Genomic DNA, 26,285 nt, shown 5'->3' on the forward strand with positions numbered 1-26,285 from the left:
GAAACCCTGCCCCCTCTGACCTTTGCACAGGGAGAGCAGCTAATCAGCCACAAAGAAACACACACACAAGAAAACCCTTTTTGCTCCTTCTTCAGCTGCTGTCCTGCAAGCTCTGATAAGCTCCTCCCACAGCTAATCACCTGCCTCAACAGAAACCCTGCCCCCTCTGACCTTTGCACAGGGAGAGCAGCTAATCAGCCACAAAGAAACACACACACAAGAAAACCCTTTTTGCTCCTTCTTCAGCTGCTGCCCTGCAAGCTCTGCTGACAGTAAATGTGGTTAGTAGTCCTCATTGCGCCGGGGGGGGGGGGTTTGGAGGGGAGGGGGGGAAAGTGCTATTCCCTTAGGGCTGTTTTTTTTCCCTGCTTCTGCAGACTACATGGTTCCCCTGAGCATGCTAATGCATCTCCCTTGTTTCTCGGGTTGGTTTGTGTTTATTGAGCATTCATCCTGATTTCCCTCTGAGGAGGTTAGACAATGAGCATTCATCCTGATTTGCTGGCAGGGAGTTTAGACGAAGTCCCACCAAGCCAAGTGCTACTCTCTGTTACTTTCCTTAATGCAGAAACTTCCATCTTTGGGGGGAAAGACTCGCAAATAACTATAATTCTGTTATCTGAATTTTCGAGCATGTGCTTGAATCCTGATCACAGCAATGGCCTGGAAATGCCTTCAGCGACCCTGCACTGGTTCCATTTCTGTCGTCACTTCCCCCCTGAGTTTGCTGTTAGAAGGAGCGATTCTTATTGTCCTGTACCAATTCCATTCTGCAAATGAGAATGATAATCTGGATTTACAAAATGGAATTCCACTACCCAGAATGAAGCCTGATCTACCAAATGATGCTTCTTTGTCTGCAATTGCAGCTTTATTAAGTACCTGTATGTCACTGTGTATTTTTGTGATGGCCTGGGAATCCGATTCAGAGGCTGAACCGGAGGAATCCCAGCCTGCACAGGAGTCCCCGCCTCCAGGGCCAGCTGAGCCTTGATCCTTGAAGCGCCTGCACCTGTGCCGGATCCTCAGGAGCAAGCACCAGGTGAATCCACTCTGGCTCCGGAGGTGGCTGAGGACTCAGTGTCTACAGGTGAGTCTCCCCCTGGGTCCAGTAACCCTTCAGCCTCTCCTGAACTGCAGAGGCTCAGGGCAGAGAGGCAAAGGGAACTGGTTTCTCCCAGGAGGAGTGCTCGCCTTAAGGCCAGGAGAGGCGGGTCTCCTGGAGGCTGGGACCACCCCTGGCCTCAGAGAAGAAAAAGGCCAGTCAGCCCGGTCCCAGGTTGCGGGAGCAACGTCGTTGAAGAGCTGTTTTGGTCAGCATCCAGTCCTGTTTCCCCAGAGTTCCTGTCCTTGCCCGGCTTCTCGCTGTGGACCCCGCTTCGCCCATGGAGGACTGTCTGCCAACCCTCAACTCAGGTCCTGGACCTTGCCCCACGGTAACCTCCCCCCTGAACCAGCACAATTTTACTCGCCCGTTCTCCATCTCCCTGCAAATCCTACATGCCTACTGGGCTTTCCTGGGGTAATCCCCTTTCTACCTCTGGGTCTTCTGCAAGACACCCCTTCCCCCCGTATCCTCTCACTGCATCATGCAGCTTTCCTAAAGTTTCCAGATACTGCCTTTGGCAGATACCTTCCATGTGCTCAGATGTTGACACCGGAGCCCAAATTTGTGAGCCTTTTTTTTTAATCCGTTCCAGAGCTGACTGTCTTCTTTCCCAGGCTGCCCTATCACACACGCCCCAAGCGCCGACTTGGTGACTCTGAGCCAGCCAGCCCTGCTGGAGCCAGCAAACGGCTTCTTCTTTCAGCACACATGCTCCCCTGATTGGATCCGCTGCTGCACATTGTATTCCTCCGGCACCTCCTCAGAAGGCCCAGGGACCCATCTGTCAGCCGGCAGCACATCAACAGGCCTTGTGGCGCTTCTTCCCCCCCCCCACTACCGCCCTCTGTGCCCCCGCTTCCTCCACCCATTCATTCCCCTCCAGGACCTAGAGATGAGAATCCTCTCACCATTCACTATTCCATGTGAAATTTGGACCTACCAATCAGGACCAGTTTGGGGTCCTCTGCTCTTTTTGGTGGGGAAGACAAAAGCTGCATTAGTTGCAGTGATTATTCCCCTTGTCCAACAACAACAGAAGTAGCTGTGCAGAGGAAGAGAGGAATAGGACCAATGAAGGGGGCAGCCAGAGACGAGGGGAGTCCCTGGGGAAGAGAGGGGTCCTACATAACTTGGGGTGCCATACAGGGTGAGAGTGCAGCACGAGGGTGGGGGGGGGTTGCGGCACCCAAAATGGTTGCTGAGATCTCATGTGAAAAAGCAGTCTGTCCCTTTTTTCTGGGGCACTTGGAAGGTATGGAACTGTAGAGTTGGAAGGGACCCTCAGGAACATCTAGTCCAACCCCTGCAATGCAGGGATCTCAACTAAAGCATCCATGACAGGTAGCCATCCACCATCTTTTGTCAAACAGCTCTTACTGTCTGAAAGTTATTCCTGATGTTCAGTTGGTATCTCATTTCATGTAACTTGAATCCATCAGTTCCCATCACCCAAAAGTTCTTGGGAGATAGTTCCAGAATACTAATGCATTTCAACATTAAATAAACAAGAAAACAAATCAAAAGAACCTTTAACATCAATTGGTTAATTTCTGAAATCTTTTTATCAATATTTTCAATCAATATTTTGTACTGTGATGTAAACAGCTGAGAGATACCTTTCTGATTAAGCAGCGTATGAATCTTGCAAGTGTCCAATTTGTACCGATTAGTTCCCATGTCCACAACCTTCTTTAAAACAACCATAACAAAAAGCCTCCTCTGTCTGCAGCCACCCTTGCTTTGTGCTTCCACCCAGTGTTCCCACAAGCCCCCACCCTCTTGCACTGCTGTCCTGACTGCCCACTGCATGAGATGCAGCTGTGAGCCTTGGCACTTCTATCTGTCAGGAAGGAGAGCCCTCTGGCCACTGCCCTTTGTCATACAGAACAGGCTCCAAACATCCCTGCCTTCCCCCCACAGTGCTAGTGCCATCACTCAACTTGACAGGCGTGAGCCAAGAGACAGGCCAGCATGATCACTGGCCAGGCCAGCAGGATGCAGGGCCTGCCATTGCTGTGCCTCTTGAGCAGCTAACACCTGATTCCCCCTTTAATTGTATCTTCCCCACACTTCCCCAGTGTCATGCTAATCGGAGCCCATTTGCTGCAGCTGCCTCTATTCAGTTAGGGCCATCACATAATATGCAGTAATTCTATTTCCATGCAGAATCTCAGGCCCTCTTCGGCATAGGGTGCAGGGGCTGGGGGAAAGGGGGGAAAGGCATGCAGTGGAAATGTCCTTTGCCAATATTTACTTCTGCATTTTGATTCCATTTTTCTTTTTGAGAGAGGGTGGGCTAGGGCAGGAGATTGGATTAGCCTCTATTGTAGGAGCTAAGAAGTAGAGGAGCACAGCAACCAAGCATGCATGAGAGGATGGCCACCATTAGCTAAGGGAATTTGCATTAGGCACTGAACATATAGGGTGACCCAACCAAAGGAGGGTCACCCTATATACAAAGGAGCATGATGGCCCTGTGTTCTAACAGTTGTGAAGGAGAGAAAATTTTCACTGCTGGAACTTGTTCTGTGGAGAGGAGAAACACTGACTACTTTGCAAGAAAGGAAGAGGAGCTGTCAGGTCTGACCCTTGTGATGGCCAGAGCCTACGGGCCTGTAAGGAGGCTGTATTTGAGGACGCTGAGACTTCAAGGGTGATGGGACTAGACTCATGTCATTTCTAAGGGCCCGTTATAGCATTACCTGATTGCACATGGGCAAAACTAGGAATAGTGAGAAAAGATGCAAGATTCTGGGTTTGAAAAGGGCCACAAAGTTATATATTGCCCAAATGGATCTGCAACAGAAGACGATCAGTTTAACCATCCACCAAGGCAGTAAAGGCCACCTCCCCTTGTCTCATTCCCACAACTTTGGCCATCTCATACTGGCTCTGAAACCCAACAGCAGTTGCAGCTCAAGCCATTTCTCCAGGTTCTCCATGTATATTTATTCATGACAGCATAACAAAGCATAAGAAAAATCCCGCTGCATCTGGCCAAAGGCACATCTACGGCAGCATCCTCTCCTCACAGTGGCCAACCAGATGCCTGTGGGAAGCCCACGAGCAGCACCTGAGTTGCCCCAGCCACTTTTGCACCTCTCTCCACGGCTCCACCCACCACTGGTATGTGGCCCCCTGGAAGGCTGACTATAAAGGAATGTGGCCCTTGATTCTGTAAAGGTTTGTCTACCCCTGCCTTAAAGGGTCACTGGATAGTACGAGTGATGGACTTTGAATACTTGATACTGCTATGCAAATGTTAAGTATTATTATTACTGCTATGGTGCCTTCTCCTGGGATGTGGCATGAAAGCTTCTGCATTTTGTTCAGCGTCAGCTCAAGACATGGTTAGTGACCCTCTGGAATTCCAAAGTTTTTTTCAAGAAAATAAAAAGTTTGGATAAGTATCTGTCTGGAGGGGGACTTGGACAAAGTGATCCATTTGATCCATTTTCTATTCTGTATGAGAACACCGAGCAGCTGAAGGCAGAAGTCGTCAGTTTGCCCCCCCTCCCCCCAGCTCTTCTCCAGAATCAGAGCCACTGTTGCCATTACGCGGCATCCAGGGTTCAGCAGTTGGTGAGTCTCCGTGGCCCAGCAGGCTGAGCTGCCTGCTTAGCATCTGAATGAGCTTTAGAAAGCTAACATGATTTGATTTAAGAGTTTCAATAGCCCAAACAATGTTCTCTCACGGGCAGGAAGTCCCATGGGCCTTAGGGGGGTTGACTTGCAAGAGGGTCTCTACACCCTCCTCTGTCTCCTCCCTCCCCTGCTTCTAAGACAGGGTCTGAGGGTCACACTCTTCACTAACTAGAAGGCAAAAGCCCACAGTGGTTCAGTTTTGATTTACTGTGAAACCGTAGTTGCTGTTACCATTAATATTATTAAATAGATGGCAAATGTCTAGAGTGTATCAGGTATGACATTGTAGTATTAGTTACTATTATTGATATTAATATTATTTAATAGATGACAGAAGCTCAGAGTGTTGCAGATATGACATTGCAGAACTTATATATCATGTAATATCTTCCATCAATTTATAATACATAAAAATGTCCATAAATTACAGGTCTTTGGGTGTGTATTGTTCTGGCACTGCTGTTGTATTCTTCTTGCTTTATCTGCAATGTAGAAGCAGAGAGGCAAATCTAACACTGATTAGGCACATGAGAAACATTACATTAAAGGCAGGCACTGGTATCTTTCTACAGAGGACTAGACTCAGCTGATGGCCAGATTAATCTGTGTTTGGGACTGAGATGGCAAAGACTATTTTAGAAAGTAGCTGCCTAACTTATGAGAAGAGAACTCAGTTCAAGGCCAATCTTTGCTCTCTTGTCTACTTCTGATGATCCTCTGTCCAGACACAAATCACCCTGGCCTTGGCTTATGAACAGGCTCAAGACCTTAGGTAACCCAGACCCCACCTAGCCTTGAGGCCAAGAGCTGTTTCTGTGCAGACAGCTGAAGTCTAACAGTTCCCATCTGCAAATGGTAGTGAAATGCATCCTGAGGTCTGCCCCAGGGGGTTCTGCAAGCTGGCATGGGTCTTACATAAAGGTACACTAGATGGAGCACAAAACCGTCATCTATGAGCAGTCAAGGCAAGGACAGAGTGAGGCATCCCCATGGGGTGAGTCTTCATACTAGATGTTTTGAAACCTAGCAGAATTAAGTGCTTAAGTCAAAAAATTAAAAATGGACTGTGTACAAAAAATAGATCTCATATTTCTGAAACTTCATAAACTAAAAAAGCAAAAAACCCGAATATGGCCATATGCAAAATGTTGATGTAGCTCATAGCATATTTTGAGATAGTCTGGAAGCACCCTAAACTATCTACCATATTTTTGGGTGGGATTCAATCACATGCCAGCAAATCTGGATTGCACAATTATTCTTGATCTAGAGGTCTTGTGCAACAAACCTGCTTCCTCCAAAGATGGCCTTTTTGCAATAAGAAAAATGGTGGGGAAACAAACTGAAAGGTGTGTGATAACACTTGCTTTAACATAAGGTTATCAGCTCTCTCTGCAAACAAATCAGAATGAATGCTCATTTAACAGATGGTCTGGAAGTGCCCTCACTTGCCTTTAAAATACACTTTAACCACCCCTGCAATCCCAGCCCCACTTACCTGGGAGTAAAAAAAGGTAAAGGTACCCCTGCCCGTACGGGCCAGTCGTGACCGACTCTGGGGTTGCGCGCCCATCTCGCTTAAGAGGCCGGGGGCCAGCGCTGTCCGGAGACACTTCCAGGTCACGTGGCCAGTGTGACGAAGCTGCTCTGGCGAGCCAACACCAGCGCAGCACACAGAAACGCCGTTTACCTTCCCGCTAGAAAGCGGTACGGTACCTATTTATCTACTTGCACTGAGTAGACACCATAGGAACATGCTGTAAGATGCTGCTCACATAGCCTTTCACTTTGAGCCCCCCCCCCCTTTCCACTCTTTTGCTGATAAGCAGGTTTAACTGTATTTGAGGCCAGGAACAGGAATTCACAAGCTCATTTGATGCTCATTTTGCAGCTTTAGTCAAAGAAGTGCCTTCTCACAAATCAATGAGGCACACTCCCAGGTAAGTGAGTTCAGGACTTCAGCCTTAACCATCTCTTGCATGAAGCAAGCAAAATGTGGATCAGTTAAGTATGGGTATGTGTATGGGTGTGAGCATGTGTGATAGTAAAATAAATAAACAAATAATCAGCAGAATTGAGCCGCTCATGAAAGTATTGAGTTTACTACAACAACCAATGCATCTGAATTAAAAGCTGTAAAAATGAGTCAACTTCATAAATGTTCATCCTTCCTAATAAGGGTGTCATGCCAAAAGTTCAGCCTTTTCTCTCGGCTGCATGGTACTTCTGTTTTACTTCTAAGCAATCTGGCTTTTGCTGCCCTCTGCTGAAAAGAAGATGACACTCCTTCTTCTGAATGTTTCTTATTCAGCTCAGGCCAGATCTGGCAGATGATGTGGACTTCCTATCAAAAGTAGCAATTCCACAAATCTTCCTGCTCAGTCCATGCCTTCCACTAATATGTAATACTGCAAAACATCTAGCCATATTTCCTTCAAAGAGCTCAAGGTGGTCCCACTTTATGAATGTCTAGTATGCAAAAATTCACTCATCCAGTGTAAGGAATTAGTACCCAAACTTCACTATACAGTACATACTGCAGATTCAAATAGCTGAACAGAGAGCATTCCTTGCTTGCCTTTTGCTGGTTGGCTGAAGAGCAGAGGGAGGGAGGGGGGTGTTTGGACACATCAAAGAGCATTTTTTTCTGGGTTTCCCTGGTTTTTATTTAGTTTGGGGGGATCAAAATTTTGTGGTTGGGAACACAATAGAAATTCTCCCCTAAGAATAAATGGAAATGGTTGATCCGTTATGCAAGTGCTTGCCTAATGAACAATTTCCAGGGAATGCAAAACTTGTGTGCACATGGGACTCTCACGCCCCATTTTATCCCCACAACAACCCTAGGAAGTCGGTTAGGCTTGAAGAGAGAAACAGCCCAAGGTTACCCAGGGAGTTTCAAGGATGAGTGGGACTTGATCCCCAGTCTCCTAAATCCTAGTCTGACACTCTAACCACTACACCAAACTGCCTTGGAGGGGGAGATATGGGAATTAACTGAATATGCCTATTAGAATTGAAATACTGGAAATGCTGCTTTGGGTGCCAGTATCACATCTCCAGTATCATCTAGTGCCATCCTTAGTCTGCCTGTTTGAAGGGCTGCTTCACCCATTAGACTCACACTGACTGAAAGCACATGCATTGTGCAAGAACACTTGCCAACCAATTGGGATTGCTTGCAGCACTTTGTCTAGTGTGTGCTCAGTGGCAAACTCAGTTGTCTCCATAATATGTGAAGCAACCCCAAGGTACACTACCTTCTCTCCTGCCTGCCTGCTTTGCCGGAATGATATGGTTAGCTTCTTAGGTGAGGAGCCAGCTTTTCAAAGGTGATGTTCTGCATGTAGAAGCTCCTGACTCCCAGGGCAGTTTCCTATATCTTTTTTTAAAAAAATAATATTTATTACTTTTAAACACTACAAAAAATGAAAGAAAAAAGAAAAAAGAAAAAAAGACAATACAATACAATATAAAAACATTACACAACACTAACACAATAAGCTAAACAAAACAAAACAAAAACAATTTAACATGCATCATACAATTTCAATGTCATATCTTTCATTTACTTGTTTCAACGACCTCCTCACACCTCCCTTTTTGTATTCCACTTCTGTTAATTGTTTCAGCAATTCCTTTCCATCTTTCTCTGTTTTCTGTCCTATATTTATCTTAACATATTCTAAACTTATTTTTCCCTAATACTCTAATAATCTATCTATACTTAATTCCTTATAACATTTCTACTAAAGCCATATAACTTCATTCCAACATTTTTCCAACATTCGTCAATTTTACAATATTTCTATAAATAGTCTTTAAACTTTTTCCGTCTCTTCTCCCTGGTCTCGGATTCTGCCAGACATTTCCGCCAATTCCATATAGTTCATCAACCTGGTAATCTTCTGTCCGATGCTCTTAACTCTTTTCCAAGTCCCTTCTGCAAGTCTTCTTCGTATTTATACATGCACTTTACTTTGTCTTCTACTGATCTTATTTTTATTTTCCTTCCTTTAAGGCTGAAGAGTAGATCTCGGGGAAACTCCCACCTAAAGATGATTTTGTTCCTTCTCAATAGGGCAACCAAATCTCCGTAGTTAAACCCAAAATCCAAAAGATATTTTGGGACGTCTTTCAAAATTTCCACTATTGACTGTTGTTCTTCTAGGTTCTTCTGGTAGTTCCAACAGTGTCTTATTTTTTTCTTCTCTTTTTTCCTCCTCTTCCAAGTCTGAAGGCCCTCACAATTTTAATCTCTTCTTGACCCAAGTCCAAGTCCCAAAAATCAGCAAATTCCTGCGTGGTGAAATCCATCAAACTCTCCTTCTCCAGTTCAAGTAGGGCTCTAATCCTCAAAATCTGATTTTCTTTAAATTCAGTCGTAGAAGGCATCGACTTATGGTCATCAAATTGCATCTGTAAGGCTGGGACTCTCTCTCTCTCCAACTGTGTTACTTTAGGTTCAACGGCAACAACTTTCTCCCTAGCCTTCTCCGCAGTTTGCCATGTCAAAGTAGATTCCTGTATCAATTTCTGAATAGTTTCTGTATTGATGTTCACTTTTTGTCCCAAATTATCAATTTTGATAGTTACCACATCCACCTTCTTGTTAAGCTGTTCCAGTGAGTTACTTATCTTACTTAATGCGACCGCTAAGGCCTCTTCTATCGACATTCTTAACCGATTCAAGGTCAGTCCCAGAGTCTCACAGCTTTTTATCTTGCAGTTGGAAATTCCCCCCGATCAGCTCTTGTAACAGTTTCAAAAGCTTCCTCTAGAGGGAAACAGTTTCTATTTGTATTAGTCCTTTTAGACACAGTTCAAACAATAAAGTTAGTTTCAATTTTCAGTTACTTTTACTCCTTTTTGAACGCAGACGGAGACATTGGAAACAATGTATTTCTCTTATTTAACTAACTGTCAGTGAACGTTCTAGTCATGGTCAATGAGCATTCCAAAAGATGTCAGTCTTACTAGCAGCCCGTTTCCAGGTTCGGAGCGGTGGTATTTTAACTTCCTTCACTCTCTCCTGTAAGTATATACAATCCAAAACTTTCCCCCTCTTCTCCTGCTTCCAAGGGGGATTTAATATTTTTTTACTGATGGAAATTTAGTTCTTCACAGTAGGCTTTCCAAGACTTTAGCTTGCAGCCTCTTTGCTTCAGTCTATATACAAAAGGGGAAGGCGGACTTCCTGTTTTGAACCTCCCCGTTTCGGTGCCAAATTAAGACATTTAAAAATCCAATTCTTCACTCTACTCACGGGTAGTTGCTTTAAAATCAAATTGTCTTGGAACAGAAAGTGACTAATTTGAGCACCAACACAGAAATAATTCAGGACCTGGCACAGGGACTTACTTTGGCAGAACAAATGGTGGAGGAAAAGGAGAAAGTCATTGTTTTTGAACCTAAAATAACACAAGCGGGATTCTTAGTTCTACAGAAGCAAATTGAGGACTATAAATTGAGGCCTTTTATGATTGAATCTAGAAAAAGCCAGATTTTGAGGATTGGATCCCGGCTTGGACTGAAGAAGGAAAGTTGGAAAGATCCCTCTATCCAGGGATTAATTGACTTTTGGGACATGGACTTGGATTTGGAGGAGATTGAAGTTTTGGGGGCCTTTGGATTTGGAGGAATCTTGAAATATGTCCTGAAACACTGTATAGACCCTAGCTTCAACTATGGAAATTTGGCTGAACTGTCCAGAAGGAATAAAAGTAATGTTAGGATGGAGTTCTCTCGAGATTTGCTCTCTACCATTAAAGAATATGAAGAAGATCTGCAGAAGGGACCTGGAAAAGAGTTAAGAGCCTTGGACATAAGATCTCCAGGTTGATGGTATAACTTGCTGTTGAAATGGAACACTCAGGATGAAACGGTAAAATCAGCTATGATTAAATGGGCACAAGATGTTGGACATAACATTATGATGGCTGACTGGGAACAGTTATGGACCACAGGTATGAAGTTTATGGCATGTAATGCCTTAAGAGAGAATATAATGAAAATGACATATAGGTGGTACATGACCCCAGTCAAGCTTGCAAAAATTTATCATTTGCCCAAAAATAAATGTTGGAAGTGTAAAGAGATTGAAGGTACATTCTTTCACCTTTGGTGGACATGCCCAAGGATTAAGACTTTCTGGGAGATGATTTATAATGAAATGAAAAAGGTATTTAAATATACCTTTCAGAAGAAACCAGAGGCCTTTCTCCTGGGCATGGTCGGCCAATTGGTGTTAAAGAAGGATAGAACTTTCTTTATGTATGCCACAACAGCAGCAAGAATACTTATTGCAAAGTACTGGAAGACACAAAATTTACCCACCCGGGAAGAATGGCAGATGAAGGTGATGGACTATATGGAACTGGAGGAAATGACTGGCAGAATCCGAGACCAAGGAAAAGAGTTGGTGGAAGAAGATTGGAAGAAATTTAAAGTTTATTTACAGAAACATTGTAAAATTAAGGAATGTTAGAAGGATGTTGGAATGAAGTTATGTGGTTTTAGCAGAAATGATATAAAGGATTAATTAAAAATGGATAGTTAATTGGTGAAAGAAGAGAGTGTAAAATTACAGTATGTTAAGATAAATTATTAGGCCAAAAACAAAGATGGAAAGGATTTGCTGAAATATCTAATTGAACTAGAATACAAAAAAAGGGAGGTGTGAGGAGGTCAAGGAAATAAGCAAATGAAAAATAAGTTATGGGAAGGTTTGATTTGTTTTTTTCTTTTTCTTTTTTCTTTTTTTCATAATTGTTTGTATTTTTCTGGAGTTTTTTTTTTTTTTTTGCTTGTCTGTATTCATGGTGATGTATTGTCTTGTTTTTTCTTGCTTAATTTAGTGTTTTCTTTTTGTAATTTTTAAAACTGGAATAAATATTATTTTTTTAAAAAAAGATCTCCAGGTTGATGGACTATATGGAATTGACGGAAAGGACTGGCAGAATCAGAAACCAGGGAGAGGAGTTGATGGGAGAAGATTGGAAAATTTAAAGTTTATATATAGAAATATTGCAAAATTAATGAGTGATAGAAAAATGGTGGATTGATATTTTATGGATTTAGCAGAAATGTTATAAGGAGTTAAGCATATATAAGTATTTTAGTTTTAATGTTAAAATAAGGTTAAAAAAATATGTTATTTATAATATGATAGAGAATAGAGAAAGATGGAAAGGATCTGCTGAAATAACTAGTAGAAGTGGAATACAAAAAGGGAGGTGAGAGGAGGTAGAGGAAACAAGGGAATGAAAGAAAGAGTATCGGGTATGTATTTTTTATTTGTTATTTTTTATTTTTTTAAATAGTTTTTGTTTTGTTTTATTTAGGGTTAGGGTTAGGGAGTGGGTTTGGTTTAGTTTAGTTTAATGGGTTTAGTTTAATGGGTTTAGGTTGTGTTTTGTATTGTTTATATATTTGTCAGAGCTGCCCAAGGTCCCAGCTCACAAAGGACCAACGCCAGGTCGTCGTTATATACAAAAGTCCTTATTGAAGTTCAGTTTCCATTCCAAAGCCGTAGCGCGCAGCTCTACGTCTTAAACCTTAGACCGCCGAAGTTCCGTCTGAATCTCCTCCCCCCTGACACCAGTTTAAGATTCTCGCCCTGCTCCACCTCTTCCTCTGCTCTCTTCTCCTCTGGGTCCTCCTGTCCGCTGGGGCATTCCCCTTTCTGGACTCTTCTGACGCTGAGTCCCCTGACTCCTCCCCCTGTCTCCGGCGGGCTTTAGGACCCGGCTCCCAATCCTCGTTCTCTGCTGCCCCGCGCGCCTGTACTTTTGAACTTGGCTCTCGCGCCAACCCAGTGACCTTCCTCCTGACCGTTGCACTGCTTCTGTCACTGCTTCCCTCTTCCGGGATGCTAGCCGGACCTGACCTCCCCTCCGTTGCCTGACTCTCCGATGGAGGCGTGGTCAGCCCTGACTCCTCTTCTCTCCCTGCTGGGGGAGACGCTACCCCCGATACCTGGGACTCTTCCCCCCCACTATGCTCAGGTGGGGAAGCTGGTCCTGATCTCCAACTGCTGCTCTGGGAGTCCCCGCTGGTCCCTTGCTTCTGGAGTGTCCCCCTTGGGACCCCCCTTGCCCTGGCCACCGACGCCCCCTTCTGTGAATCTTCCGATTCACTGGAGAGGCTCATGGAATCTCTCGGGCCACTGTCATCTTCTCCTACGCTGCCCTCAGATTCTTCCCTTTCGCTCTCCATCTCCCCTCTTCCCTGTGCTTCTGCTCCTGAGCCCCTGACATCCATCCCCCCCTCGAAGCCCCCCTTCCCCCCCTCTCCCTCTTCTGGTGTGAGTTCCGGGTGCTCCAGTGTTGTGGGGGTGAGTGCAGGATACAGTTCGTCTCCCCTGGTGTGCAGCCAGCCGGCTGGATCCTGCCAGTCCGTGACGGGCTCGTTGACGTCGATCTCCTCTGCTTCCATTTCTCTGCAGGTGTGCTCGAACCCAGGATCCTCCCCCAAGACGTCCATGTCCCCCTCTCCCCCTGTTGCCTCGGGTGACGTTGCGTGCAAGGGCCCTCCCGGCAGTTCCCTGCTCCACCCCACTTCCGGTTGATCTTCCCACCAATAAGAGCGGTCTGTGCCAAACCCTGAGATTGATCCCTCTGGGGAGGTAGTCTCTGGCGCCGTTTCCTCAGCTGGTGAGAACCCCTGGAACGTGCTGGCTGAGAGTGTGGGTGTGAAAAGATATTCATCGAAATAATCTGCCGGCATGGGTCTGTGCGGGAAGAGTGCATGAAACTCGTCTTTGAGGTAGTGCTCCTCCACGGCATAGTACGGTACCCACCTGTTGGCGCTGGCCGGGGTACCTTCCCTGGCGAGGAGATATTCAACCCCCTCTTCCCCCCATCTCGAGTCTAAAATCTCTGTGACCTCGTTGAGTGGCTCTGCTCTCGGTGACCCCCCCTTCGTGGGCGCCTCGCTGAGCGGGCCTGGTGCGGTCCCTGGCGCCTGTACTTTTGAACTTGGCTCTCGCGCCAACCCAGTGACCTTCCTCCTGACCGTTGCACTGCTTCTGTCACTGCTTCCCTCTTCCGGGATGCTAGCCGGACCTGACCTCCCCTCCGTTGCCTGACTCTCCGATGGAGGCGTGGTCAGCCCTGACTCCTCTTCTCTCCCTGCTGGGGGAGACGCTACCCCCAATACCTGGGACTCTTCCCCCCCACTATGCTCAGGTGGGGAAGCTGGTCCTGATCTCCAACTGCTGCTCTGGGAGTCCCCGCTGGTCCCTTGCTTCTGGAGTGTCCCCCTTGGGACCCCCCTTGCCCTGGCCACCGGCGCCCCCTTCTGTGAATCTTCCAATTCGCTGGAGAGGCTCATGGAATCTCTCGGGTCACTGTCATCTTCTCCTACGCTGCCCTCAGATTCTTCCCCTTCGCTCTCCATCTCCCCTCTTCCCTGTGCTTCTGCTCCTGAGCCCCTGACAATATTGTATTGTATTGTCTTTTTTTCTTTCTCTTTTGTTTTTTCTCTTCTGTCTTTTTTCCTTTTAAAAGTAATAAATATTATTTTTTAAAAAATAAAATAAAATAAAATTGCCCACAGGAAAAAGTCAGCGCTCTCCGGCAACAGCTATGCGGCTTCGCTCCATGGAAAAAGCAATAATAGAATCATAGAATCATAGAATCATAGAGTTGGAAGAGACCACAAGGGCCATCGAGTCCAACCCCCTGCCAAGCAGGAAACACCATCAGAGCACTCCTGACATATGGTTGTCAAGCCTCTGCTTAAAGACCTCCAAAGAAGGAGACTCCACCACACTCCTTGGCAGCAAATTCCACTGTCGAACAGCTCTTACTGTCAGGAAGTTCTTCCTAATGTTTAGGTGGAATCTTTTTTCTTGTAGTTTGGATCCATTGCTCCGTGTCCGCTTCTCTGGAGCAGCAGAAAACAACCTTTCTCCCTCCTCTATGTGACATCCTTTTATATATTTGAACATGGCTATCATATCACCCCTTAACCTCCTCTTCTCCAGGCTAAACATGCCCAGCTCCCTTAGCCGTTCCTCATAAGGCATCGTTTCCAGGCCTTTGACCATTTTGGTTGCCCTCCTCTGGACACGTTCCAGTTTGTCAGTGTCCTTCTTGAACTGTGGTGCCCAGAACTGGACACAGTACTCCAGGTGAGGTCTGACCAGAGCAGAATACAGTGGCACTATTACTTCCCTTGATCTAGATGCTATACTCCTATTGATGCAGCCCAGAATTGCATTGGCTTTTTTAGCTGCTGCGTCACACTGTTGGCTCATGTCAAGTTTGTGGTCAACCAAGACTCCTAGATCCTTTTCACATGTACTGCTCTCAAGCCAGGGGTCACCCATCTTGTATTTGTGCCTCTCATTTTTTTTGCCCAAGTGCAATACTTTACATTTCTCCCTGTTAAAATTCATCTTGTTTGTTTTGGCCCAGTTCTCTAATGTGTCAAGGTCGTTTTGAAGTGTGATCCTGTCCTCTGGGGTGTTAGCCACCCCTCCCAGTTTGGTGTCATCTGCAAATTTGATCAGGATGCCCTTGAGTCCATCATCCAAGTCGTTGATAAAGATGTTGAATAAGACCGGGCCCAAGACAGAACCCTGTGGCACCCCACTAGTCACTCTTCTCCAGGATGAAGAGGAACCATTGATGAGCACCCTTTGGGTACTCAATTCGAAGCACCGCGCCGCTCACCCCACGTCGCTCCGGATCCCCGAAACCGGGTTTCCCCACGAGTAGGGGAGGCGCAAAAGGTGCCAGCCGAATCCCACGTTCACAGGCTTCACCCGCCTGTGATTTTTAGTGGGTCTCTGCCTTTGTTGTGGCGGCCAGACCCGGATTTCCACCAAGCAAATTCCTCCCGATCAGAGGAATTCCGCCATTACTGGAGGCGCCAACCCGGAAGTCGGCAGTTTCCTATATCCACATGTCCCTATATTTTTGGAGGTTTTCATTCTCAACTGCTAGAGAAGAAATCATCATCGTCCTTGCTATTAGGAACTAAAGGTCACCGGTGGGGGTGGGAATCCAAGAGGTTTGGCTCAAAGACAGCTGGATGGAAGAGGAAGGAATGTTCTGCTCTGGATTACTCCTATGCCTACACATGCAACAACCTCATCTCAACCGCAGACCCCAGTTGTTGAGCTGTGGGCATAGTTTAGCCACTATTTGGATGCTTGGCAGGAGCCTCTGGCATCTGCCTTGGCATTTCCCATGGGTTTGTGGCATGGCTGCCCTGGATGGCATCAGATACTATTTCTGTCTCTGGCACACAGAGCAAAGGAGGCAGCCCCCCCCCTGCTGCCAACCCCTTCCTTGTTCTTAGCTAGATTTCACATTTGCAGGGATAGCTTTTCAGATGTACAGTATGTGTGCATAGAGAGCACTGCCAAAATACAAAAACCGAAGTGCATTTTTAACAGCATGTGATTATTTTCATTATGCCTTGTGACAACAACAACAACATTGTTCACAGGTAAAACTGTCTTTTTAAAAGAGATTTGTTTCTCTGACCTGCATATTGCTGGGTGCCCCCCCCCCCATCATTTGCAGGCATTGTGGAACTGATTTTCAGGGGCTTGTGAAAGTGGGGAAGTACAGTAGTGAAATTGCTGGCAGCAAAAATGACATGAGTGAGGGTAACTCCTTTGAGATCCTTTAGGGTTCCCATATTTCAAAAAGTGACACAAAAGTTGATGACCTTTTCTTGCAAAATCTCCAGAAATGACACATATGGCAACCCTAGGTCCTTCCTGTAAAGATTTAAGATGGCATCTGGTTAGCTCTTTCATCGAGGCCTCAATAGCGTCACCAACGCTTTTCCTGGGTCTGATATGGGTTGGGGAGGAATGCTTCAGGGAAGGGACTGCTATTTCCTAAGCTACTCTAAGAATTTGAGAGCCTGTAACACACAAAAAATCATATCTGGGTCTGTTTGTGACATTTTCCTCACCTCGATCTTTCCTAGGAATTCATGCTCTTTTTGCACCATCCTATCTCCCCTGCTTTCTCTTGTACCCATCACAAAACAGTAAAGTCTGCCCTTGTGAGCAAACCTCTGCAGCTATCAGTCTGAAATTTGGCAGCCCTTGCTCCCTCAGAAGGTTAACTGTGCCTGAAAATTGCATCTGATTTTATAAAAAGGGACAAAAAATATACCAAGTTTTAGATTTCTCCTGATAGTGAAAGTGGGAGTGGGAACAGAGCTAATTCAGTCCTGACTATCAAGAAAATCAGAGAGACACAGAGCTGCTCCAAAACAGCATTGACCCTTGAATCCAGCAGAGTTCTTTTTATGTTCTTCTAAAATACCATATCTGTTGTTTTTTTAAAATAGGGATAGCCTTACCTGCAATACAATTTTCCTGTTATAAAAATGGTGGGGAGGGTATGATATAAAAGAACCCTTGTGGATCAGACCAAAGGTTCATCTAGTTCAGCATCCTGGCCACACAAAAAATACCTCTGAGCATCATTACAAACTCCATCCAGACTCAGTCAATGTTAGTCCAGGAAGCTCCTGATCTGAGTGGCAGCTGATTCTGATGAATGGAGATGCTGCCTTGGAGTCCTGCAGTCCACAGTCTTTTTTTTCCTCTCCCCCTTCCTTTTTTAATGGGTTTCTGTATCATCTTACTGGTTTGTTATATTTTGGTTGGGCTAATAAAGGTATTGCCCCAATATGGATGAAAGATTTCATAGTAAGTTCAACTTGTAGGGTGTCAGTGTGCACATTTTGGGGATGGAAGCAGTAAGTATTAAGCAGTACAATGTTCAAAGAGGGCAACTTAATGGGAGACGATACAGCAGTGGTCTTTACTCCTTACAGATTTTGCATTAACTCTATGCCATCATTAAACAGTTTTGCATTTGTATCACACATTTTGACTCAAAAATGAGGATGTGAAGGTTTGAGGTCAAATTTCTGAAACATGGACCCACTCAAAAAGTCTCCAAATTTCACATTTTTATTTTAGCTCTTTACATGCTAAACCTTATCTAAAAGCTCATCTGAGCGGGGGACTCTATGATTTGTATTTTGCACAGTGCAGAAGACACAAAGCACACAATGCTTGAATCATGGATCAAATGTAGTTGTTTAGTCAATGCTTGAGTTTATTTCCTCTGAATGGTGAGATGGTGACAACACACAACCTTATATCACTGGAATCAGGCTATTCCCTTGCTTTTCTTATAATGGAACCACGATGTGGCCACAGGTGGTGTGTTGCAGGATGGATGCAATTCCTGAAACAGAAAGAGATTTTAAAGTTGGAGCAGTTGGAGCCAAGAGCCAGATCAAGGCAAGTGAGCATCCATGCATAGCTGAGATGAGTTCAAATTAACCTTTAAAAGAAAACAAAAAAACTCAGGGTCTGTCCCTTGGAGGCAACTTTTTAAGAATCCCAGAAGTTTGCTTCTAAACTAGCATCAGGTAATGCCTATAAAAGCCCAATTATGGAAGAGGTGCACTAGAAGAGCAATGTGCAGGGAAGGAATGGGTTAAGCACATTATGGGCACCCCACAGGTCTCTGCTCCAAGCCACCTCCTCCTTTCTGCTTTTCCTTAGAAAAAGCAGCTATTGAGGTTTGGTTACAGAGGTTTACTTCCAAGTAAATTTGCTTAGAATTAGTCTGTAAGTAATGACTGTGTCCTCTGATTGGCAGACGATGGGTCCTTCCAGAAGACTGTTTAGTGAGTGTCTGTTCTTGATTTGTTTGTGCAAAATTCTTATGAGATTGTACAACATCACCATCTAGTGGTTGTTACCTCCACACATTCTCACTTTTCTTATCAGACTGTTTGCAGTAAGAAAAATGATGGAGAACTGCATGGCATAACAAGCCCTGGATGCAAATATTGTGTGAACAAATCAGGGTGGATGCTCAACAAACAACCAGTCTGGGAGTTCTCTGTGCAGTGGTGTAGTGGTTTGCTGGTGCCTGGGGGCCTGCACATGTGTGCACACAGCAGGGGGACAGAGTGCTGATAGTGAACGGAACCTGCAATGCCAGCCCAGCCCTCACCACTGCTGCAACCGCCCCTCCTCGGAGCCAAGCGGGGCCACACACCACATCCTGCCCATCTACGCAGGGAGCCTGGCCAGTCAATGCAGCCCTTGGTGGGCGAATCCCCCTGATGCCCAGAGGCGAGGTGAGGAGGACACAACAGCCATGTGCCCTTTGATCCCAGTCTCTCAAAACGTCCTTCTCATGCCACCCTGCCAACCCTGCACCACTATGTGAGCAGCACAGGGCTGGCAGGAAAGCATGAGAAGCCAAATGCACAGCACTGCACCCCCTTAAAAAATGTGCCCAGGGCCATTGTTCTGGCATCCCCCCCGTGCTATGCCACTGTTTCTATGGCCAAATTTGTTTTATTTCCCTCTTCCAAAAACATCATAAATTTCCAATGCTCTCTCCTTTGAAGTGAACATGTAAAGTCTGACTTTAATTCCCTACCATTCAGGGCATGGATAGAATGAAATGTAGCATTGACATCCTCCAGCCATTTTATGTCTATTGGGAAGAAATATAGGAATCACCTTACATTGTTATGCTTATTTGAAATTGGATAGTTCACACTTCCTCGTTTCTGATGGTGAAAAGGCCACACTACTGATCTGCATTGATTAGCAGAGCTAGCTATGAATGAAAAGGAAATAATGGATTCGCCTGATACTTACTGAATGTAACTAGCCTCTATCTGTGTTAAAACGGAAAGTGGAGCTTTTGTTAGCATTCCATGGTTATCACCCTGTGCCACTGCCTGTTCTTCCTTTAAAACAGTGGTACCACATGCACAAAACTGCTCACTGTAAACACAGCCCTGACAAACCTACAGCAGTGCATTGTAGACCGACTTCATAAACTGAAGGCAAGTAGAGACAGGCTGAGACAATGCATGAAATGTCTCCAGTTGCCATTAACCTCAACACTTTCAGGACTCTCCCCTTTGAGTATTTATGCCCTGGCAACTATATCTACTTTAGATCCCCTGCCCTGCATCGCCTCTCTCCAATGCCCATCTCTTTTCATTTTCTCTTTACTCTCTTCTTAAACTCACCATTTTCTTACTTTCCCCAAAATGGCGAAGCCCATTTGTTCTTCATAGCACCAACTGATTCCAAACGTTTTGCAAAAATGTCAAAAAAAGATGGAAGAAAACCTTTCCGACGGCCATGGGTGGTCTCTGGATTAGGAGGAAAATGAGAGCGCATGAGCCACACCTTCTCTGGTTTTTCTTTCTTAGGAACATAAGAAGAGCCTGCTGGATCCTGTTCTCCTAGTGACCAACCAGACACTCCTGGTCAGCTTGCAAGCAGGACACAAGACTTCTTGCCCCTTGTGATTCCCAGCAACTAGCTTTCTGAGGCAGGCTGCCTCTGATACTGGAGGCATTCCTTCCTTTGTACCACTGTGTGTGTGTCAGCTCCCCAGACAACAGATCAAATGTTACCAGCACTAAGCCAAATGTTGCACTACTATTGGCACAATGTTATATGTTCACATTATATATGAGCATTGCTTCTGTGGGCTGGTCTTCCAATTCTGTAAAAAAAAAAAAAAGTTCTAGCTCATTTGTTCATTGCTTTGTGTTATTCTCTGTGGAGACATATGAAGCACTGGATTTCTGAAGCAATGTTCTGCTTTGGACCCAAGGCAACATGAATCATGCAGTGACCCATTTTCCAAAGCACCAAAGTGTGATCAGAACGGAATCTTGTCTGTCATACACATGGCCAACCATCACACCAAGTCACCAAAGCATATTTATAACAGGGGGTACCAAGCAGATGGTAGCTGCAGCCAGTTGATTGGAAAGGAGACCCGGTCCTACCCTCCCCAAGCAGATCATGGGAAATGTCAAAGTTCATTATGCAAATCCTCTTTTCACTGCTGCTGCTGGTGGACCTCAGTGAGCAACGTCACATGGTGCTGACTGTGCAATATTCTCATCTTGTGCAACCTGCCATGCACAAAGAGAACATACTTTCCCCATGTAGGATTGGGGTAACGTGTGTGGCACATGCCCATTGCACAGATATTCAGAATTAACCTCACTATGCTCAAAGAGAGTTATTTCAGGTTAGAGTCATAGCATTGCAGCTTAAGAACAATTCACAAAGCATGAACTAGCAACTTGCTTTGGGGAGATGGTGTGCTATTATAAAATAAAAAAGTCAAAATGGATCCCCATGATAACATATTTCCAGAATACAAATACCATAGCCAGCCGTACAGATCCATGAACACAGCACTAATAAAGTAAGAATGGTGGACAACATCCATCATCCTGAGCAGTAGTCATGCTAGCTGGGACTGCTGGGAGTTGGAGTCCACCAACATCTGGAGAGCCACTGGTTCCCCATCGCTGTCATAAAAGTAAATCGCTCCACAGGCTTATGATACACATTAGTTGTAGGAGGAGGGGAAGTTGTACCAGAAGTGGAGGGAGAGTTGTTATCTGGGATAGGGAAAGCAAATCATTCTCCTATCACCATGTTGCTGTGGATAAGTTGTGTGCTATGATTCAGATACTTGCTTAAATTGCTGGACCAAGAAGAACTCACCGTCACTGGGGGTGCTCGCTTCTGCAGAAGTCGCTATAAATAAGAAGGCATGGCAACATGAAACAGAATTCCTCTAATATCCAGACACAGAGGGCAAAACCTCAACCATTCCTGCAAGAATTCTTCAGTTCTGAATAATACTATTCCACTTCCCCCCAACTTCCAATAAAAGAAACGCACAATTATTTTACGCCCACAGCTGAGTTTGCAGCTAAGCTTTTAGGATGGCAGGTGTTATGCAGTATGCTAGAAAGCACCGCCATTTGACTTCCAAAACGTTCAAAAACCAAAGCGTGGCTTTTGATTGGCTGCAGGAAGCTGCTGCAGTCAATCAGAAGCTGCAGAAGCCCTGTTGGATGTTCAGCTTCCAAAAATAGTTCGCAAATCAGAACAGTCACTTCCAGGTTTGCAATGTTTGGGAGCCAAAACATTTGACTCAAAAAGGCATTTGAAAACCAAGGTACAACTGTAATTCCTCAGGCTCTTAAGAACTGTTACTTAGAGCACATTTGTAAGCATATACAGTCGTGCCTTGGAAGTTGAACACCTTGTGAGTCAAATGTTTTGGCTCCCGAATGTCACAAACCCAGAAGTGACTGTTCCAGTTTGCGAACTATTTTTGGAGGCCGCACTTTGGTTTTTGAATGTTTTGGACTCCCGGAACTCTAAAGGAAAAACTGAAGGTTTTTTTACACACAAGATATTAGGCAATCCAGGAATCAATGTGCTCTCCACAATTGTATTTAATTAAAGTATAACATCGTTTTGAGAACTATCTATATGATTTACCAATCTGTTCACTTAGGAAGGCATTTGTGGCTCTGAGTTTTCAGACAATGCCCTCAGAGTATTTAGATGGTTGCTGCAGGAAAATTCTAGCAGAAAAGAGGCTTTCTCTACGTGGCACTCAAGCAACAGAAGACCTATACTGTTATGTACTCTACTGTCCTATGTATTCTGAGCTGAAACCTAAGTACATTTGTGAACTATTGTGTAAGATGCCTGATGTGGACTATCAAGTGAAGGTCACATATTTGCTGTCTGGCTCTGATAAGTTTGAGACAGACAACATGGTGAGATTTGTGGTTGCATCCCAAAAACTAAGAATGTGCATCAAACACAATATAGCAAACTGTAAAATCTGATCAGCAATGTAATATAGAAATTTATTTGTGTAGGTCTGCATTTCAAAGTATAGAGGCATAAATTGGTTACCACTGTATTTAACAGTGTATCTATGCATATTCTGCACAATATCCATAGAATACTTATATTCCCTTTTTGGTTAAAATAACCAGGATGGTTGCAACAACAAATAAACTTTGACTTCGACTCTGAGATACTTCCTGAAATTGCTGGGCCAAGAATAACTCACCGTCACTGGTGGTGCTCACTTCTGCAGAATCCGCTGTGGATAAGAGGACATGGCAGTATGAAACAGAATTCCTCCAATACACAGAATAATACACAGTTCAATATTTGAATCTTTCCTGCAAAAAGTACCGTATTTTTTGCCCAATAGGACGCACTTTTTCCCCTCCAAAAATGAAGGGGAAATCTGGGTGCGTCCTATGGGGCGCATGCAGGCTTTCGCTGAAGCTTGGAGAGTGAGAGGGGTCGGTGCGCATCGACCCCTCTCGCTCTCCAGGCTTCAGGAAGACATCCGCAGCCTAGGCAGCCCTGCGGGAGGTCCCGCAGGGATGTCTAGGCTGTGGATAGCAGCCTGCTTCCCGGAGCGTCGGGCGCCCTGAAAGCAGAGCGCCCGGCGCTTCGGGAACACATCTGCAGCCTAGGCAGCCCTGCGGGAGGTCCCACAGGGATGTCTAGGCTGTGGATAGCAGCCTGCTTCCCGGAGCGTCGGGCGCCCTGAAAGCAGAGCGCCCGGCGCTTTGGGAACACAACCGCAGCGTGGGGAGCCCTGTGGGAGTTCCCCGCAGGGCTTCCCACGCTGCGGATAGCAGCCTGCCGCCCGGTGGGCGGGGCGCCCTGAAGCAGAGCACACCGCGCACCGGACAGACATCCGCAGCGTGGGGAGCCCTGCAGGAGTTCCCCGCAAGGCTCCCCACGCTGCGGATAGCAGATATGCTCACTATGCTCAAAGGGAGTTATTTCAGGTTAGAGTCATAGCATTGCAGCTTAAGAACAATTCACAAAGCATGAACTAGCAACTTGCTTTGGGGAGATGGTGTGCTATTATAAAATAAAAAGGTCAAAATGGATCCCCGTGATAACATATTTCCAGAATACAAATACCATAGCCAGCCATACAGATCCATGAACACAGCACTAATAAAGTAAGAATGGTGGACAACATCCATCATCCTGAGCAGTAGTCATGCTAGCTGGGACTGCTGGGAGTTGGAGTCCACCAACATCTGGAGAGCCACTGGTTCCCCATCGCTGTCATAAAAGTAAATCGCTCCACAGGCTTATGATACACATTAGTTGTAGGAGGAGGGGAAGTTGTACCAGAAGTGGAGGGAGAGTTGTTATCTGGGATAGGGAAAGCAAATCATTCTCCTATCACCATGTTGCTGTGGATAAGTTGTGTGCTATGATTCAGATACTTGCTTAAATTGCTGGACCAAGAAGAACTCACCGTCACTGGTGGTGCTCGCTTCTGCAGAAGTCACTATAAATAAGAAGGCATGGCAACATGAAACAGAATTCCTCTAATATCCAGACACAGAGGGCAAAACCTCAACCATTCCTGCAAGAATTCTTCAGTTCTGAATAATACTATTCCACTTCCCCCCAACTTCCAATAAAAGAAACGCACAATTATTTTACGCCCACAGCTGAGTTTGCAGCTAAGCTTTTAGGATGGCAGGTGTTATGCAGTATGCTAGAAAGCACCGCCATTTGACTTCTAAAACGTTCAAAAACCAAAGCGTGGCTTTTGATTGGCTGCAGGAAGCTGCTGCAGTCAATCAGAAGCTGCAGAAGCCCTGTTGGAAGTTCAGCTTCCAAAAATAGTTCGCAAATCAGAACAGTCACTTCCAGGTTTGCAATGTTTGGGAGCCAAAACATTTGACTCAAAAAGGCATTTGAAAACCAAGGTACAACTGTAATTCCTCAGGCTCTTAAGAACTGTTACTTAGAGCACATTTGTAAGCATATACAGTCGTGCCTTGGAAGTTGAACACCTTGTGAGTCAAATGTTTTGGCTCCCGAATGTCACAAACCCAGAAGTGACTGTTCCAGTTTGCGAACTATTTTTGGAGGCCGCACTTTGGTTTTTGAATGTTTTGGACTCCCGGAACTCTAAAGGAAAAACTGAAGGTTTTTTTACACACAAGATATTAGGCAATCCAGGAATCAATGTGCTCTCCACAATTGTATTTAATTAAAGTATAACATCGTTTTGAGAACTATCTATATGATTTACCAATCTGTTCACTTAGGAAGGCATTTGTGGCTCTGAGTTTTCAGACAATGCCCTCAGAGTATTTAGATGGTTGCTGCAGGAAAATTCTAGCAGAAAAGAGGCTTTCTCTACGTGGCACTCAAGCAACAGAAGACCTATACTGTTATGTACTCTACTGTCCTATGTATTCTGAGCTGAAACCTAAGTACATTTGTGAACTATTGTGTAAGATGCCTGATGTGGACTATCAAGTGAAGGTCACATATTTGCTGTCTGGCTCTGATAAGTTTGAGACAGACAACATGGTGAGATTTGTGGTTGCATCCCAAAAACTAAGAATGTGCATCAAACACAATATAGCAAACTGTAAAATCTGATCAGCAATGTAATATAGAAATTTATTTGTGTAGGTCTGCATTTCAAAGTATAGAGGCATAAATTGGTTACCACTGTATTTAACAGTGTATCTATGCATATTCTGCACAATATCCATAGAATACTTATATTCCCTTTTTGGTTAAAATAACCAGGATGGTTGCAACAACAAATAAACTTTGACTTCGACTCTGAGATACTTCCTGAAATTGCTGGGCCAAGAATAACTCACCGTCACTGGTGGTGCTCACTTCTGCAGAATCTGCTGTGGATAAGAGGACATGGCAGTATGAAACAGAATTCCTCCAATACACAGAATAATACACAGTTCAATATTTGAATCTTTCCTGCAAAAAGTACCGTATTTTTTGCCCAATAGGACGCACTTTTTCCCCTCCAAAAATGAAGGGGAAATCTGGGTGCGTCCTATGGGGCGAATACAGGCTTTCGCTGAAGCTTGGAGAGCGAGAGGGGTCGTGCGCACCGACCCCTCTCGCTCTCCAGGCTTCAGGAAGACATCCGCAGCCTGGGCAGCCCTGCAGGAGGTCCCGCAGGGATGTCTAGGCTGTGGATAGCAGCCTGCTTCCCGGAGCGTCGGGCGCCCTGAAAGCAGAGCTCCCAGCGCTTTGGGAACACAACCGCAGCCTAGGCAGCCCTGTGGGAGTTTCCAGCAGGGCTCCCCACGCTGCGGATAGCAGCCTGCCGCCCGGTGGGCGGGGCGCCCTGAAGCAGAGCACACCGCGCACCAGACAGACATCCGCAGCGTGGGGAGCCCTGCAGGAGTTCCCCGCAGGGCTCACCACGCTGCGGATAGCAGCCTGCTGCCCGGCGGGCGGGGCGCCCTGAAGCAGAGCACACCGCGCACCGGACAGACATCCGCAGCGTGGGGAGCCCTGCAGGAGTTCCCCGCAGGGCTCACCACGCTGCGGATAGCAGCCTGCCGCCTGGCGGGCAAGGTGCCCTGAAGCAGAGCGCCCCGCACGCCAGGCAGACATTGGCCAGCCCCACAAGCTCAGGGGACAGCAGGGAGGTGCAGCGCCGCCATCCCGCTGTTCCCCGACCTGGTTCGGTTTCCCCAACCTGCTTTTGGGGGGGAAATAAAGGGAATTTTTTTTCCCTTTATTTCCCCCCAAAAAAACTAGGTGCGTCCTATGGGACGGAGCATCCTATGGGACGAAAAATGCAGTATTCTTTAATTTCCTCCCAACCTCCATTAAATGACCAGTGTCAAA

General features: G+C 45.6%; 1 protein-coding gene and 1 long non-coding RNA gene across 4 annotated transcripts in view; both read right to left on the reverse strand.

Annotated features, from left to right (window-relative positions):
• The window catches only part of LOC307211310 (protein TESPA1-like), a 173,694-nt gene that overhangs the window by 103,740 nt on the left and 43,669 nt on the right, over positions 1–26,285 (reverse strand). The window lies entirely within an intron of this gene.
• On the reverse strand, positions 17,690–25,386 carry LOC307210554. Of its 3 annotated transcripts, XR_013836064.1 has the most exons (4): positions 25,286–25,386; positions 23,911–23,943; positions 19,805–19,930; positions 17,690–17,985 (listed from the first exon to the last, which is right to left on the reverse strand). It is a non-coding gene; the product is annotated as an uncharacterized lncRNA (long non-coding RNA). The 3 variants fall into 3 exon arrangements; XR_013836065.1 differs by lacking the exons at positions 23,911–23,943; positions 25,286–25,386 and adding an exon at positions 22,687–22,702; XR_013836066.1 differs by lacking the exons at positions 23,911–23,943; positions 25,286–25,386 and adding an exon at positions 21,312–22,439.

This window comes from Podarcis cretensis (genome assembly GCF_951804945.1).
Source record: "Podarcis cretensis genome assembly, chromosome: 2".
Classification (NCBI taxonomy): Eukaryota; Metazoa; Chordata; class Lepidosauria; order Squamata; family Lacertidae; genus Podarcis; species Podarcis cretensis.